General features: G+C 39.0%; 1 long non-coding RNA gene across 1 annotated transcript; it reads left to right on the forward strand.

The window, feature by feature from the left end:
- The first annotated feature begins 2,325 nt into the window (after window positions 1-2,325).
- On the forward strand, window positions 2,326-3,605 carry LOC104215172 (uncharacterized). The gene is made up of 2 exons (XR_708113.2): window positions 2,326-2,800; window positions 3,361-3,605. It is a non-coding gene; the product is annotated as an uncharacterized lncRNA (long non-coding RNA).
- Window positions 3,606-16,312: the final 12,707 nt, after the last annotated feature.

Here is a 16,312-nt window from a genome sequence, read left to right on the forward strand (position 1 = left end):
TGTCATCAATTTTTATATGGGAATTTACCTACAAAAACAAACTAGACATTATTATTTTTGCTTCCGGAAAATTTACTTAATTTTTTGGGGAGTTAGAATAAAATTCCAGGTTCGTCGAGAAATTTATTTGGAACTTACCTAAAAACTTCTGCCAAAGGATTTTACGAGAATTTTTCAATGAAGCTTTCATGGGATTTCCTCCATAAAAGTATTCTTGTGGATATACTTGTGGATTAGTATCGACATATTCTTGTGGAATTAACATAGGAAATCACATTACCATAACTTTTGGCTTATTGTTTCCTAAGGATTTACATGAAGTTTTGAAAAGTACTTGTAGACTTTTTCCCATAAAAAATTTCAGGTAAATTTGTTTTGTTGATACTACTTAATTAAAAAAAAATTGTGAAAGAATTCGCAAGTAATTTACAAATAAATTTGTAATTTCTAGGTAACTTATCTAAGAGTTTAAAATCTCTAAATGACTTACTTGGGGATTTACATATTTCTTTACATGCCCAACTTTACGTTGCACTTTCAAAAGAGATATTAATATCGACCAACAAGAATTTTAAACATGAAAAATATTACATCAGGAATATCATCTATAAGGAAATATCAGTTGAGAAACGCTTCATTATATGTATGTACCTTATAAAATCAAAATAAGTAAGAAAAATACATGTACTTAATTAAAATTTAATTTTTCTTCTTCATAGATTTATGTGATACCCAATCATCTTGATTACAACAAACAAGTCATCATACAACGATCAACATTAATCGTTTACAGAAACTTGCGTTTTATTTGTCCATGTATATAATTATGTACTGAAATCTTTATTTTGATAATATTGATATTATTTTATAAAATCGTATACAATATGACTCAGTATACACGTGCAATGCACGTGCCGAGAAACTAGTATACTTAAATACATAGAATATTTTTCAAAGTTAACGGCGCCTAGTGACCCACCTATGCATTACGTAATTCCGCATTTGTATATTATGTCTTTAGTTTAAGCGGTTGGATAAGTGGCTATATAGGTTAATTCTTCATTTTTTTTTACTATAAGATAAGCCACATTTGGTTTCTTGTATCTCATGTTAGTACACATCGATTGATTTTGTACATCAACCTTCTATCAACTAAATTTAGCATTTTTTATATCATTTTTTTTCAAGAAAAATCTTCTGTAAACAGCAAATAGAAGAAATCAAAACGTGTGAAAATACAAAAAGAAGGTCACACACTTCTCCACTATATAAGATACTAGTATCTGAGCACACGCATTGCGCGTGTATTCTATATTAATGAACATAATTTTTTTTAAAATTAAATAATTATTGTTAAAAAATATTTTTGTGTTATAAATTAAAAGTTAAAGTAAAAAATTCAAATTCCTGAAAATGGTAAATTTTAATCTTATTTAGCTAACAAAGAAACCATACCTAATCGAAATTCTCGAAAACAGATATAGAGAAATTAATCCATCGTGTGTTATATGGTTAGTACATAGATCATCTTATGTACAAATTTCTTTCATTCTATATTCTATGTGTATGTTGGCTCGAAAGTCGACAACATTTCTATACATGTTCGATAACACAAAAAAGATAAAAAAAGAAAATACCTACACAAAAAAATACAATCTTGATGTATAAATTTCTACAAATACAAAGCAAAAAAGTATAAGTTGTGCAATGATGAAAATAATGAGTTAAAAAAGAAAATATAGAGAGAAACATTGTTGTGACCAATAGAGGTGACATGGAGGACACCTCACATGCCACCATGGATACGCTGACTCAACCAGGGAGTGCTGCTGTGAAACGTAGCTGGCGCGTGAAGATTCCATCCAAAAGATTAACAGATTTTGTTGTGAAGGTTAACGGCTGAAATACGTGAAGGCAGAGCAGGCGGTGTAGACATATGATTTTTGACCCTCCCCAAGATTTTCCATATCTTAGTACGTAAATATTTAGTTTAGGCCCAATATAGCTATTTCAACTAATTTTTACTTTTTTTTTACTTTATTTTATTACAAGAAAATAAAAATTACAAAAAAATAGTTTCATTAATGTGTTGTAGTCATTATACAAAAAAAAAAGTTTTGTTTTAACGGTCAGTCTTATTTTAATAGTTTATTGTATTTAAGTAGGACTAATTAATAAATATGGTCGTATTGAGGAGAAGGAATAAAACTTGGGTTCGAACAATCCATTTTAGGCTTAATTTTGAACCTAACTCATAATTCTCAGACCCATACCCCTAACCTAATCTCTACCTCTATATAATAATACCTAACACCCTAGACCTAGGGACCTAGAAGCGAGAAAAAACAAAAAACGACAGCACCATTTTAAAAGGTGAAGAACGGCCATTTTCGAAAGAAAGGAGATCGAAGACAATCTTTGATCCAATTCCTAATTTCTAAGTGAAAACGGAAATAAGGAGATTGAATAGAGATGAATGAGTAAAAAAATAAACAGAGAAAGAGACGAAAATACAAAAATGGCTGCCACTTGAAATCTAACGAAAAGCTTCAGCACTTTTCTCGATTTCTCATTCTCTTAACCCTCGAATTCACACTCATATTCTCTCACAGTTCCAGCGCATTCCCAGTTACAACTGCAGCGTTCCAATCCACAAATTTGCGTCCAGAATTGAAAACAATGTGAAATTGGGTCGGGTCCAGATTCGACCGAGGGCTGGGTTCTTCGAGGTCTCCTTTGAATCTTGTTTGTTTTGAGATTTTCCTGCTGTAAAACTCAAAAATTCAGATTTGATACAAAGGTTCGTTCCTTTTATTTTTGAGTTTCAGTAATGCTTATTGCCATGATTCAATCGTATTTCTTTAAATCGTATATTTCCTCCTTATCTGTCATATTTGTACTTAGGCCCTCAATATACTGGTTAATTGACGCTGATATCCCTTGCTTTCCAATTGTTGTTATTACTCACGTGCTTCCATTTAGTCCTTTACTGCGGCCCACATGTATATCATTGTCCATTGTTACTAGCGTATTTCCTATTTCGTAATTCCTTTCATTGTGTTTCTGTGGGTGTTAATGTGCCATGTGATTTGATATTTTAGACATACTTCTCATACTAGGGAAGATCATAAATCTTCTATTGTGGTTCTTTTAGTAATTGTTGACTGTCTCACCGAGTTGTATATGATACTTTTATCTGTTATGTTTTGAACTACTTTACAGCTAATCTAATGTGCAGGTTATAACAATAAACATGTTTTAACTAAAAGCCTTGTCACCACTTCGACGAGGTTAGACAAAATACTTACCAGTACATGGGTTCGTTTGTACTGATACTGCACTTCTGTACATTGCGTGCAGATTTTGGAGCGGAGCTGTTGGTGACGTCAGGTGCTGATTCAGAAGATGTTCGTGTGTTTGGATATAACTGCCACTTGTCCTTGATAGCTTTAGATTATTGCTAATCTGTTTATGTAACCTTCAAACAGAACGTGTATTTATTTTTATTTATCAGTTTTGAAATTTCAAATCTTAGAAGGTCGTGATTCATATTATCAGGTCTTGGGTAAACTTATAAATATTTAGTTATCTATTCTCTTTTCTCTTATAATCTCAATTGAGTTGTATTTTTCTGTTAGTTGGCTTACCTAGCGGGTTGAGCTAAGTGTCATCACGATTTGTGATTTTTTTGATCGTGCCAGGAAGATTATTAAAAGTGGACGCATGCACATCATTTTTCTTACGAGGAAGATACGCCATATTATGCTTAGAATTACCAATGGAGGAACCAATACTGAAATTCATTTACATTCGCCCTCACAAACAACACATTCAAAATGAAGCAAACCATTTCTTTTGCAAACAGTGTGGTAGATTGGGTCACTCAACAAATAATTATTCCTACAGATATGATACTAACAAGGATTCAACTTTGACAAACTAAAGTTTCCAAGGATGATAAACCTCCAACAACTCAAACGGATGGCTGGCATACAGTGCCATTTACAAGAAACAAAAAAATCAATGCATCAAAAGGACGTGAAGAATTTCGCAAGAACCAAGATTTAGGTATTGATGTGAAATTGTTTAATGCTGTCACAGGTAAGTACATTATTACCAAAAAAATTAAAATACATTCCTAAAGACTCTCTTACTGGGCAAACAAACTCTTTTCCAGTTAACTGAGATCATAACATTTTTGCAAAACATAAAGATTAAAACCACTTTGAAATAAAAAGCCGCTTCTCTAATATTCACTTAGATAACCAGCAAATGGTATTTGAGTAAATTACTAGTAATAATAGCAATAATACCCCTAATCTTCCATGCATAAACCGGTCACAAAAGACAAATATAGTTCATGAACCTATAAATTCACAGAAGACAAAATTCCAACTCCTAATACTAAAAACCTTATTAAACTCTAAATAACTTAAATACCTATTCTAACTATCCCAATAACCCCAATAATGATCCTAATACACCAATTAGCTTTAAAATCTACCAAACTACCTAATCCAATATGTATGCATTGGCACAACCGGCCAAAGAAAATCAAAACATCACACAATTGTCATCTGCCTTGGGACACGTGCCAAAACAATCCCATGCAAAATCTTCTATTAAGCCAAACACGCTAATCCTTCCAGATAGCATGCAAATAGGAGCAATCGTTTCTACTCCTCAAACCTCTAACGCTATAAACCACCACCCTCATTCCCACCATAATGCCAAGAATGCCTCTCAATCCCCGGAGAAGGTTCAGATTGATCCAAATACTAAGAACCCATATCTCCTAAACTATGAACAACCTCCCTCCCTTTCCTCCCCAAATGTAAAACCTCCTAATGTTCTATGCTCAACCACTATTACCCCAGGATCACCATCCAATTTCTTGGATAGAATTGGGATTAATGGGGAGAGCTGTCTCACTCCAACTCAATATCAACGGCCAAGAGAGCATAATTCTAATCCAAAACCCTTAATTTCTTGCACAACTAGTATCCGAGGGGCTTCATCTAGCTATGAAAACTACATGAACCACATTTGGGTAAACAATATAATGCAACCACTAGCTCCAGGAATGAACAACAATCTAATCCAAACAATGCATGCCCAGTGGAACCTACCAACCCACTTCAACTAAAATTCCTACTTAGCAAAAAATATGGGGTTGCAACTTCCCTTCTTCCCTCCACAGGAATTGACTCTACTCAACCCAGTGTTGATGTCATGGTATCCGACCCCAAACAACATGTAAGCCCAAATGCAAGTGAACCTGGGGAAGCCATTGGGTTGGGTCAGCTAAGAGGGTCGAAATAATATCCATTTTTGTTCGAGTCAGAGATTGCCATGTGGCCCAGTAGAAAAATAACACGTCATTAAATGTAGGTCCACCAGTTGTGCCATTAGTCACAGAGGTAATTTTGTTAATAGAATTAACGTCGTGTATTTTTTTGGACGGATAGATGGACGAAGGGTATTTATAAACCATTTAGCAAACGATAAGGGTAGTTTTGGCCCTTTTCCGTTATTTTTAAAACTTCTATATCTGAATTATTATAGTATACCAATTTATACATCCATTACTTTAAGTTTTAGTAGTCGTGATTGAGATTTGATGGTAAGGAGATGATTCCACCATATAAGTATACTTGAGTGTTCGAAAAACTATAGCCATTAGTGCAGCCTGAAATTGAAGCTTGAATTCGGTAAATTTCTGCTAAAGAAACAAGTGTAGGAATGTTTTTGTTCTGTTTTGTTCTAACTGAGGAGTTGTTCTAATAATTGAATAAATAAGTTCGTTATAAATATATAATAGTTCGTTTACTCCTTTTTTCTAGCTTAATTGATCATAGTAGCAAAATTGCACATGAGAGTGGTCTCTTTTCGCTAACCATTTTTTTTGCAGATTTCTTTGTTGTTATTTCGCTAACAAAATTGTACTGATCATAGTAGCTTAATGTGACTTTTCAATAATAAAGAAAAGACTTGACTAATGGAGTTTGAATAAGCAAATTTCTTTGAGGTTATTTCAAAGTTGCTGATAATGAATACAAGTGGACACATGTTATTTGTCGATCCAATATACTGTGTGTGCCAAAACTTTCTCACAAGAGCTACATAGTGCAAAGAGGAAATATCTAAACATTAGATTGAATATTACAACACTTGGTGTGTTTGGTATGAAGGAAAATGTTTTCCTAAAAAATATTTTCATGGAAAATGAGTGGTTTATTACTTATTTTCCCTTGTTTGGTTGTTGAATAGAAAACTTTTTCCATAAAATATTTTTTAGTATTTGGGTAGAGAGTAGAAAAATATTTTTTAGGAAAATATTTTTTATGGTATTCTCCTAACCCCCTTCCCCTACGTCCACATGTTTCCTTGCTCCTCCCTACCCCCCTTCCCCCCCCCCAAATACCCAACGTTTTCAGGACTCTATTTTCTTCAAGAATTTAATTATTCTTCCAAAAAATTACACAAACCCAAAGGAACTAATGTAATGCTTTACTTTTTTACGCAAAAATAACGTTGAAATTTGTGCTACATAGCTAAAAAGAAAATACTTTTTTTTAGTTGAAAAAAAAGTACTCTTTGTACAATATGAAAATAAATTACTCATATAATTGAAATAAAAGAAAATGCTTTTTCTACATCATGAAAAAAAAACTCATTTTGTTGAAATAAAAAAATACTTTGTTGAAATGAAAGAAAATACTTTTTCTATATCATGAAAAGTAAATACTTATTTTGTTGAAATGAAAGAAAATATTTTTTCTACATCATGAAAAGAAAATACTCTTTTTGTTGAAATTAAAGAAAATACTTTTTCTACAACATAAAAAGAGAGTAATTTTTTTTGTTAAAATAAAAAAATATACTTTTTTATATCATTAAAAGAAAATACTCATTTGTTGAAATGAAAAAAAAAATATATCTATAACATAAAAAAGAAAGTATTGTTAATAATATTTTTATATTTAGGGTGGGGGTGGTGATGGGTGGGGCGGGGTGTCACAACCCCAAGGGGGTGGGTTGGTGGGGATTGGTAGGGATGGGGAATAGGGGTGAGGAAGATTGAAAAAGAGTTTTGGAAAATATTTTCCTCCAATTGGAGGAAAATGAGTTCATGAGAAAAATATTTTTCAAAACATTTAAAGCACCAAACATAGAAAAATTGGAAAACATTTTTTGTTTTCCTTCATACCAAATACACCCTTTATGTTGCAGTTATGTTAGCTAATATTCCATCCTTGCATTCACTATTGGTTCTTCTAACTTCGTTTGGGGCTAAAAGAGGATGATTGTATCTGAAAGATAAACGATTTATAGGATGTGGAACTTTATTACTCTGAAGAAAAAAAAGGTTGATTAGTTGAGAAATGTTTATTTGTGTATGAGTTCTATCAAGATAAATAATACGACCCGACCAGTCGTCTCATGAGTTACCGCTCCGTTTTCCCCATTTCTGCTTCTTTATGCTTCGTTATCCGTGTTTTACGTTATCGGGTTGGTCGGATCGAGTCCGGACTGATATTGGTAAAGTTTGAGACACTTAGTCTCTTTTAAGGAAGTTTAAGTTGGAAAAGCCAATCAGATGTTGATTTATATGTTAGAGGACTCAGATGTGATTTTTGATGGTTCGGTTAGCTAGGGAGGTAATTTATGAGTTAGGAGTGTGATCGAAATGGGATTTTGCAGGTTCGGAGTATATTTAGGCTTGAATTGGCGAAATTGATATTTTGGCGATTTCCGGTTGATAGACGAGATTTTGATATAAGGGTAAGAATGGAATTCCGAGAGTTGCAGTAGCTTCGTTGTATCATTTGGGATGGGTGTGCAAAATTTCATGTCATTGGGACGTGGTTTGGTTGGTTTTTTTTTATCAAAAACATATTTCGGAAGAATTTAGAAACTTAGGCTTGAATCCGTTGTGTTTTGTGTGATTTGACGTTGTTTGAGGTGTTTTGAAGATTGATACAAGTTTGAATAAGATTTTAAGATATATTGGTACCTTTGGTCAAGGTCCCGGGGGCTTCGGGTGAGTTTCAGGTGGTCATTCGGATCATTTTGAAGTTGATAAGATTGCAAAAATTGCAGGTTCAGATGTTGCAGAAATTTGCCCTTCGCGATCGCGAGGGGAGTCCTGCGATAGCGTATGAGGTTTTGAGGAAGCCGTCCAGTTGGTCTTCGCGTTCGCGATGAGAGGCTCGCAATCGCATAGTATAGGTAGTGGTTCATCGCGAACGCGGGAAGGTAGTCGTGTTCGCATAGAGTTAACTGGACCTAAGTCTTGGATGGATCTTTGTGCACCGCGAACGCGGACGTGTGTCCGTGATCGTATAATGTAAAGTTGCCTGGGCATCGCGTTCGCGTAGGCTGTATCGCGTTCGCGTAGAGAAAAATTGAGGAAGCTGAGTTTTGTGCTTCGCGATCGCAAAGGTTCTCCCGCGATCGCGATGAAGAAAATATGTCTGGGCAGAAATGTTTTTAAACTCGACTTGTCCGCGAGGATTGGGTTTATTTCCTCCATAATTGGCCATTTTCGGAGATTTCTGAAGGAAATTGAAGAGGGATTCAAGGGGAATTGTTGGGAGGTAAGATTCTTGGAATAAAAACTCAATTATTATGTGAATTCCACCTAGAAAATCATGAAAACTAAGCCTAAAATTGAAGAACTAGGGCTTGAGAAATTGGACTTTTGATTTGGGATTTGAAGGACCATTTGGGTTCGGATTTTAGAACTTTTGATATGTATGAACTCTTGGGGAGATAAGGGATCTATTGATGTGAAGATTTTTAAATTTCAAGACGTTGGCCCGGGGGTCGGGTTTTGGTAATTTCGGGATTTGTGCCATTTATTGATTGTTTTCGCTTGGGCTTCGTTCCCTTAGCATATCTTGATGTCTTCATTTTGATTTTGGATAGATTGGACGTGAGTTGAGGCCGATTTAAGGGGAAAAGGCGTCGCGGAGTAGTATTTTCATCGGTTTGAGGTACATAACCATTGTAAATTTGGAACTGATGGTACAAAACCCCGGTATTTGACTTGTTTTGATAAAAGCGGTGGCGCACATGCTAGGTGACGAGCCTGTGGGAGCGCACCGATAGGGATTGTGACTTGGTCCATCCCGTAGCGACTATTAAGCTGCGTATTTGATTTGGAAATATTATGTTATCCCGTATTTTGGATATTTATATTGTATTATGGGTTGTATGCCATGTTTGGGGCCTTGTGCCGACCTATAGCAACCCTTAGGGGCATTTTGACTATTTTCCTCAGTTTACTTGCTAAAAGCAAACCCTCAGTCATGTTTTTACCTCCTTAAATGTTTAAAACTGGTTTTATTACTCTACTCCTAATTGTGAGGACTGTTTGGGCTGAGTTCCCTAATTTTCATTATTGTGCCCGACAGGCTGTAAAGTTAAAGAGTAAGAGAGATTGAGAACCCAAATTGTAAGGATATATATATATATATATATATATCCACCCCTAATTATGAGGACTGTTTGGGCTGAGTTCCCTAATTTCCATTGTTGTGCCCGAGAGGCTGTAAGGTTAAAGACTGAGAGAGGTTGAGAACCAATTGTGAGGATATTTATATACATACATAAGGATATATATATATATATATGGATCGGGCTGCACACCGCAACGATATGACGCTTGGGCTGTAGGAGCCCCTCTGAAGTCTACACACCTCCAGTGAGCGTAGTCGACTAAAAATATATGAATTGGGTTGCACGTCGCAGTGGTTACTATGATTTCTAATATTATGAGATATAAATGCGTCGAGTTTTGAGAGTGAGTACTAAGTGACGAGAGTTGAGTCACGAGTGACTGAGAGGTTGCCCGAGGGACCATATTCTGAGTGATTCCTTGCCCGAGGGGCCCTGTTATGATGTTTCCATTGTTTTCACTATTCTTTTAAATAAGACTCTATTGGATATATTGCTAAGTGACTGATTTCAATGTTTTAAACTGGAAATGATGACTTTATTGACAAAACTGATTTTAAAGTTATATGTTTTTGAACTGCTCGTCACTGCTTTCAGTCCATTATTACTTTAGTTACTTACTGAGTTGGTGTACTCACGTTACTCCCTGCACCTTGTGTGTAGATCCAGGTGCCCGAGCGACCGAGTGAACATCTTCAGCTGATTCATTTTCTGTTGGGGATTTCGAGGTAGTTGCATGGCGTTTGCAACCCTATTTTCTCCCTTCAATCATATGATTTTCCGCATTTTCTAGACTATTGATGTAGTAGGTATTCAGAATTGTACTAGAGGTTATAGACTCGCGACGCCAGATCAGTTTGGGCTGTGTAGTTTTCTGTTATTTTGACTTCTGCATATTTTCTGTTGCTCTAAACGGTTATTATGAATTTGGTATCTAAAACTTGTGTTGAAAAATGGTTTCTTACTAACGAAAAATGGGTTGTGGTCAGTTGACTAGTTGGCTTGCCTAGTAATATGATAGGCACCATCACGACCGGTATTTGGGGTCGTGACAAGTTGGTATCAGAGCCTAGGTTACATAAGTCTCGTGAGTCATGAGCCGGTTTAGTAGAGTCTCACGGATCGGTACGGAGACGTTTGTATTTATCCTCGAGAGGCTGCAAAACCTTTAGGAAAAACTTCATATTCTTGAAATTCTTGTCATACAGATCTGTTTGTCCGAGTACTAAACTTCTGTTATTCCATTCTTTCATAGATGGTGAGGACATGTGCGACTGGGCAGGGCGGACAACCGCCAATACCACCAACTAGGGCTACCAGGGGCCTAGGTCGCGGTCGAGGTTGTGGCAAGGGCAGAGCAGCTAGAGTGGCACCGGCAGATCCACCAGCTGCACCAATTCCGGATCATGTCCCAGTTGTGGATGCTACAACAACACTAGTTCAGGCACCAACTATGCCTATTGTGATCTCAGGTCTCCAGGAGACTTTAGCTCAGATCTTATCAGTGTGTACCAGTTTGGCTCAGGCGGTCTCAGCTACTATGGCCGCAGCTACTTCCCAGGCTGGGGGAGCACCCAGACTCCCGTTGCTCGCACACCTGAGCAGGTTGTGCAGGGACCCCAAACACTGGGGGCACCTCCAGCCCAGCCGGTTGCACCAGCTCAGGAGTTTGTGGTACCAGTTATGCCGGATGATGAGCACCGTCGACTTGAGAGGTTTGGTAGACTCCAGCCTCTGACATTCAGCGGTGCAGAGGGAGAGGATGCCCAGGGTTTCTTGGATAAGTGCCAGCGGATGCTTCGTACAACAGGGATTCTTAAGACTAGTGGTGTGGCATTTACTACCTTTCAGTTTTCTGGGGATGCCTTCATTTGGTGGGAGGCATATGAGAGGCGTAGGCCTGTTGGTGCATCGCCCCTTACTTGGTAGAAATTCTCTGTTCTCTTCCAGGAGAAGTATATACCACAGTCGCGTCGAGAGGAGCTGTGCAGGCAGTTTGAGCAAAGGCGTCAGGGGGAGATGACGGTGATGCAGTATGAGATGCGGTTCTCTGAGTTAGCCCATCATGCAGTTTGGTTGGTTCCCACAAATCGAGAGAGGATTAGGAGGTTTGTTGATGGCCTCACGTACCAGCTTCGGATTCTCATGACTAGGGAGAGGGTGACAGGTGCTACCTTCGAGGAGGTTATTGATATCGCCCGTGAGATTAAGTCGGTTCACCGACAGGAGCAAGAGGAGAGGGAGCCCAAGAGGGCTCGAGGATCTGGTAGCTTTAGCAATGCTCATTCGAGGGGTTAGTTTTAGCAGGGCAGAGGCTGTTCTTTCAGGCAGACTCATTCAGCTCGCCCAGGCTACCATGGAGCATCATCAGGTCATGACTTTCACAGTTCTCATCAGGGCCACTCATCACTTAACGCCCTTCCAGCTCATAGCTCGTCTCGTGCTCCATCAGTCCAGGGTTCTTCCATGCCAGGTCCTTCTACTGGTCATTCCAGTACCAGGGGTTCCGTTCAATCCCCATCTCCAACACTAGGGAGTTGTTATAAGTGTGGAGAGTTTGGACATATGAGGAGGCAGTGCCCTCGTCTTCATGATTGTCAGTCTCAACAAAGGGGTTAGCCCTAGATTTCTGCTCCAGTTACTTCACCACCCGCCCATCCAACTAGGGTGGATGTCAGGCAGCCAGGGGTCGCCCTAGAGGGGGAGGTCGATCAGGTGGTGGTCAAGCTCATTTCTATTCCCTCCCAAGTAAACCAGATGCTGCTGCTGTAGATGCCGTGATTTCAGGTATTGTTTTAGTCTGCCACTGAGATGCATTTATATTATTTGATCCCGGTTCCACTTTTCCTATGTGTCATCATACTTTTTCTGTTATTTGGATATGCCCCGTAAGTCTCTTATTTCACCTGTTTATGTATCTACTCCGGTAGACGATACTATTGTAGTAGACCATGTGTATCAGTCGTGTGTGGTGACTATTGGGGGTCTGGAGACCTGAGTGGATCTTTTACTATTATGTATGGTAGATTTCGATATCATTCTAGGCATGGATTGGCTATCTCCGTATCGTGCTATTCTAGACTGTCATGCTAAGACAGTCACATTGGCTATTCCGGGTGTGCCACAGATTGAGTGGCAAGGCTTGACTGATTATGTTCCCAGCAGAGTGATCTCAATCTTGAAGGCCCACCATATGGTTGGGAAAGGTTGTCTTTCTTATCTAGCGTTTGTGAGGGATGTCAGAGCCGAGACTCCCAGTATTGATTAAATCCCAGTTGTGAGGGATTTTCCATATGTGTTTCCTGCAGACCTGCCAGGCATGCCATCAGACAGGGATATTGATTTTGGTGTTGATCTGGTGCCGGGCACTCAGTCCATTTCCATTCCACCGTATCGTATGGCACCAGCGGAGTTGAAAGAGTTAAAGGAGTATCTTCAGGAACTCCTTGACAAGGGGTTCATTCGGCCTAGTGTGTGTGCCGGTCCTATTTGTGAAAAAAAAGGATGGCACAATGTGAATGTGCATTGATTATAGGCAATTGAACAAGGTAACAATTAAGAACAAGTATTCTTTTTCTCGCATTGATGATTTATTCGACCAGCTTCATGGTGTGAGAGTGTTTTCCAAGACTGATCTCCGTTCGGGTTATTACCAGTTGAAGATCAGGGATTCATATATACTTAAGACGGATTTGAGGACCTGATATGGTCATTATGAGTTCTTGGTGATGTCTTTTGGGCTGACCAATTCCCCAACAGCGTTCATGCATTTGATAAACAACGTGTTCCGGCCTTATCTCGATTCATTTGACACAGTCTTCATTGATGATATTCTGGTGTATTCACGTAGTTAGGAGGAGCACGCGGAGCAGTTGAGGGTTGTATTGTAGAGATTGAGAGATAAGAAGCCTTATGCAAAATTCTCCAAGTGTGAGTTTTGTCTCAGTTCAGTGGCTTTCTTGGGGCATGTGGTGTCTAGCAAGAGTATTTAGTTGATCCGAAGAAGATAGAGGCAGTTCAAAGTTGACCCAGACCGTCCTCAGCCACATAGATTTGCAGCTTTCTTGGCTTGGTAGGCTATTATCGCTGGTTTGTTCATGGCTTCTCATCTATCACATTGCCCTTGACTAAGTTGACTTAGAAGGGTGCTTCATTTGTATGGTCGGACGAGTGTGAGGAGAGCTTTCAGAAGCTCAAGATAGCTTTGACCACAGTTCGAGTGTTGGTTTTGCCATCAGCTTCAGGTTCATATACCGTGTATTGTGATGCTTCGAGAGTTGGTATTAGTTGTGTGTTGATGCAGGAGGGTAGAGTTATTGCTTATGCTTCTTGTCAATTGAAGCCCCATAAGAAGAACTACCCCGTTCATGATTTGGAGTTGGCTGCCATAGTTCACGCATTGAAGATTTGGAGGCATTACTTGTATGGCATATCTTGTAAGGTGTTCACTGATCATCGCAATCTTCAGCATTTGTTCAAGCAAAAGGATCTTAATTTGAGGCAGCAAAGATGGTTAGAGTTGCTTAAGGATTATGATATCACTATATTGTATCATCCGGGGAAGTCCAATGTGGTGGCCGATGCTTTGAGCCGAAAGGCGGTGAGTATGGGGAGTTTGGCATATATTCCAGTTAGGGAGAGACATCTTGTAGTTGATGTTCAGGCCTTGGTCAATCGGTTTGTGAGGCTAGATATTTCTGAGCCCAGACAGGTTTTGGCTTGTGTGGTTTCTCGATCTTCCTTATATGATCACATCAGAGAGTGCCAGTATGATGATCCGAATTTGCTTGTCCTTAAGGATAGAGTTCAGCATGATGATGCTAAGGATGTGACCATTGGTGTTGATGGGGTGTTGAGGATACAGGGCCGGATTTGTGTGCCCAATTTGGATGGGCTTTGGGAGTTGATTTTGGAGGAGGCCCATAGCTCGCGGTATTTTATTCATCTGGGTGCCGCGAAGATGCATCAGGATTTGAGACAGCACTATTGGTGGCAGAGAGTGAAGAAAGACATTGTAGGATTTATTGCTCGGTGTCTCAATTGTCAGCAGGTGAAATATGAGCATTAGAGACTGGGTGGCTTGCTTCAGCAGATGGATATTTCTGAGTGGAAGTGGGAGAGGATCACTATGGACTTTGTTGTTGGACTTCCACGGACTTTGAAGACGTTTGATGCTATTTGGGTGATTGTGGATCGGCTGACTAAGTCCGCACACTTCATTCCTATGTGTACTACCTATTCATCAGAGCGGTTGGCAGGGATTTATATCTGAGAGCTTGTTCGTTTGCATGGTGTTCCGGTTTTCATCATTTCGGATAGAGGTACTCAGTTTACTTTGCAGTTTTGGAGGGCCGTGCAGAGAGAGTTGGGTACACAGGTTTAGTTGAGCATAACTTTTCATCCTCAAACGGACGGGCAGTCCGAGCGTACTATTCAGATATTGGAGGACATGTTGCGTGCTTATGTCATGGATTTTGGAGGATCATGGGATGAGTTTCTACTGCTTGCAGAGTTTGCTTATAACAACAGCTACCAGTCGAGTATTCAGATGGCTCTATATGAGGCTTTGTATGGGAGGCAGTGTAGATCTACAGTTCGTTGGTTTGAGCCGAGCGAGGCTAGACTAATGGGGACAGACTTGGTGCAGGATGCTTTAGAAAAGGTGAAGGTTATTCAGGAGAGGCTTCATACAGTGCAGTCGAGACAGAAGAATTATGCTGACAGGAAGGTTCGAGACATGTCCTACATGGTTGGCGAGAAGGTTCTGTAGAAGGTTTCACCCATGAAGGGTGTTATGAGATTTGGGAAGAAAGGGAAATTGAGTCCTCGGTTCATTGGGACTTTTGAAGTGCTTCGGAGGATTGGGGAGGTAACTTATGAGCTTGCTTTTTCACCCAACTTGTCGAGTGTGCATCCAGTATTTCATGTTTCTATACTCCGGAAGTATATTGGGGATCCGTCTCATGTTTTGGATTTCAGCACGGTTCAGTTAGATGATGATCTGACTTATGATGTGGCGCCAATAGCTATTTTGGGTCATCAGGTTCGGAAGTTGAGGTCAGAGGATATAGCTTCACTGAAAGTGAAATGGAGAGGTCGGCCAGTGGAGGAGGCTACCTGGGAAACTGAGCGGGAGATGCGGAGCAGATATTCTCACCTATTTGAGGCTTCAGGTATGTTTCTCGACTCGTTCGAGGAAGAACGTTTGTTTAAATTGGGGAGGATGTGACGACCCGGCCAGTCATCTCATGAGTTACCGCTCAGTTTCCCCCATTTCTGCTTTTTTATGCTTCGTTATCCATATTTTGTAGTATCGGGTTGGTCGGATTGAGTCCGTAATGATTTTGGTAAGGTTTGAGACACTTAGTCTCTTTTAAGGAAGTTTAAGTTGGAAAAGTCAACCGGATGTTGACTTATGTGTTAGAGGGCTCGGATGTGAGTTCCTATGGTTCTGTTAGCTTCGGGAGGTGATTTATGACTTAGGAGTGTGATCGAAATGGGTTTTGGAGGTTCGGAGTATATTTAGGCTTGAATTGGCGAAGTTGATATTTTGGCGATTTCCGGTTGATAGGCGAGATTTTGATATAAGGGTCGAAATGGAATTCCGAGAGTTGCAGTAGCTTCATTGTGTCATTTGGGATGTGTGCAAAATTTCAGGTCATTCAGACGTGGTTGTAGACATGTAATTTTTGACCCACGCATTAGAATCACCTCTAATAGTCCTAGTATTTTTTTAAACAATCCACTAGGCATAGCCTAGGGTTGGTTTTTATTAATATATTAAAGGAAAAACAAAGTGTCATGAAAAATTAAAAGGTGCACGAAATAAATTTGGTAAACTACATAATAC

Source organism: Nicotiana sylvestris, chromosome 2 (genome assembly GCF_000393655.2).
Source record: "Nicotiana sylvestris chromosome 2, ASM39365v2, whole genome shotgun sequence".
Taxonomy (NCBI): domain Eukaryota; kingdom Viridiplantae; phylum Streptophyta; class Magnoliopsida; order Solanales; family Solanaceae; genus Nicotiana; species Nicotiana sylvestris.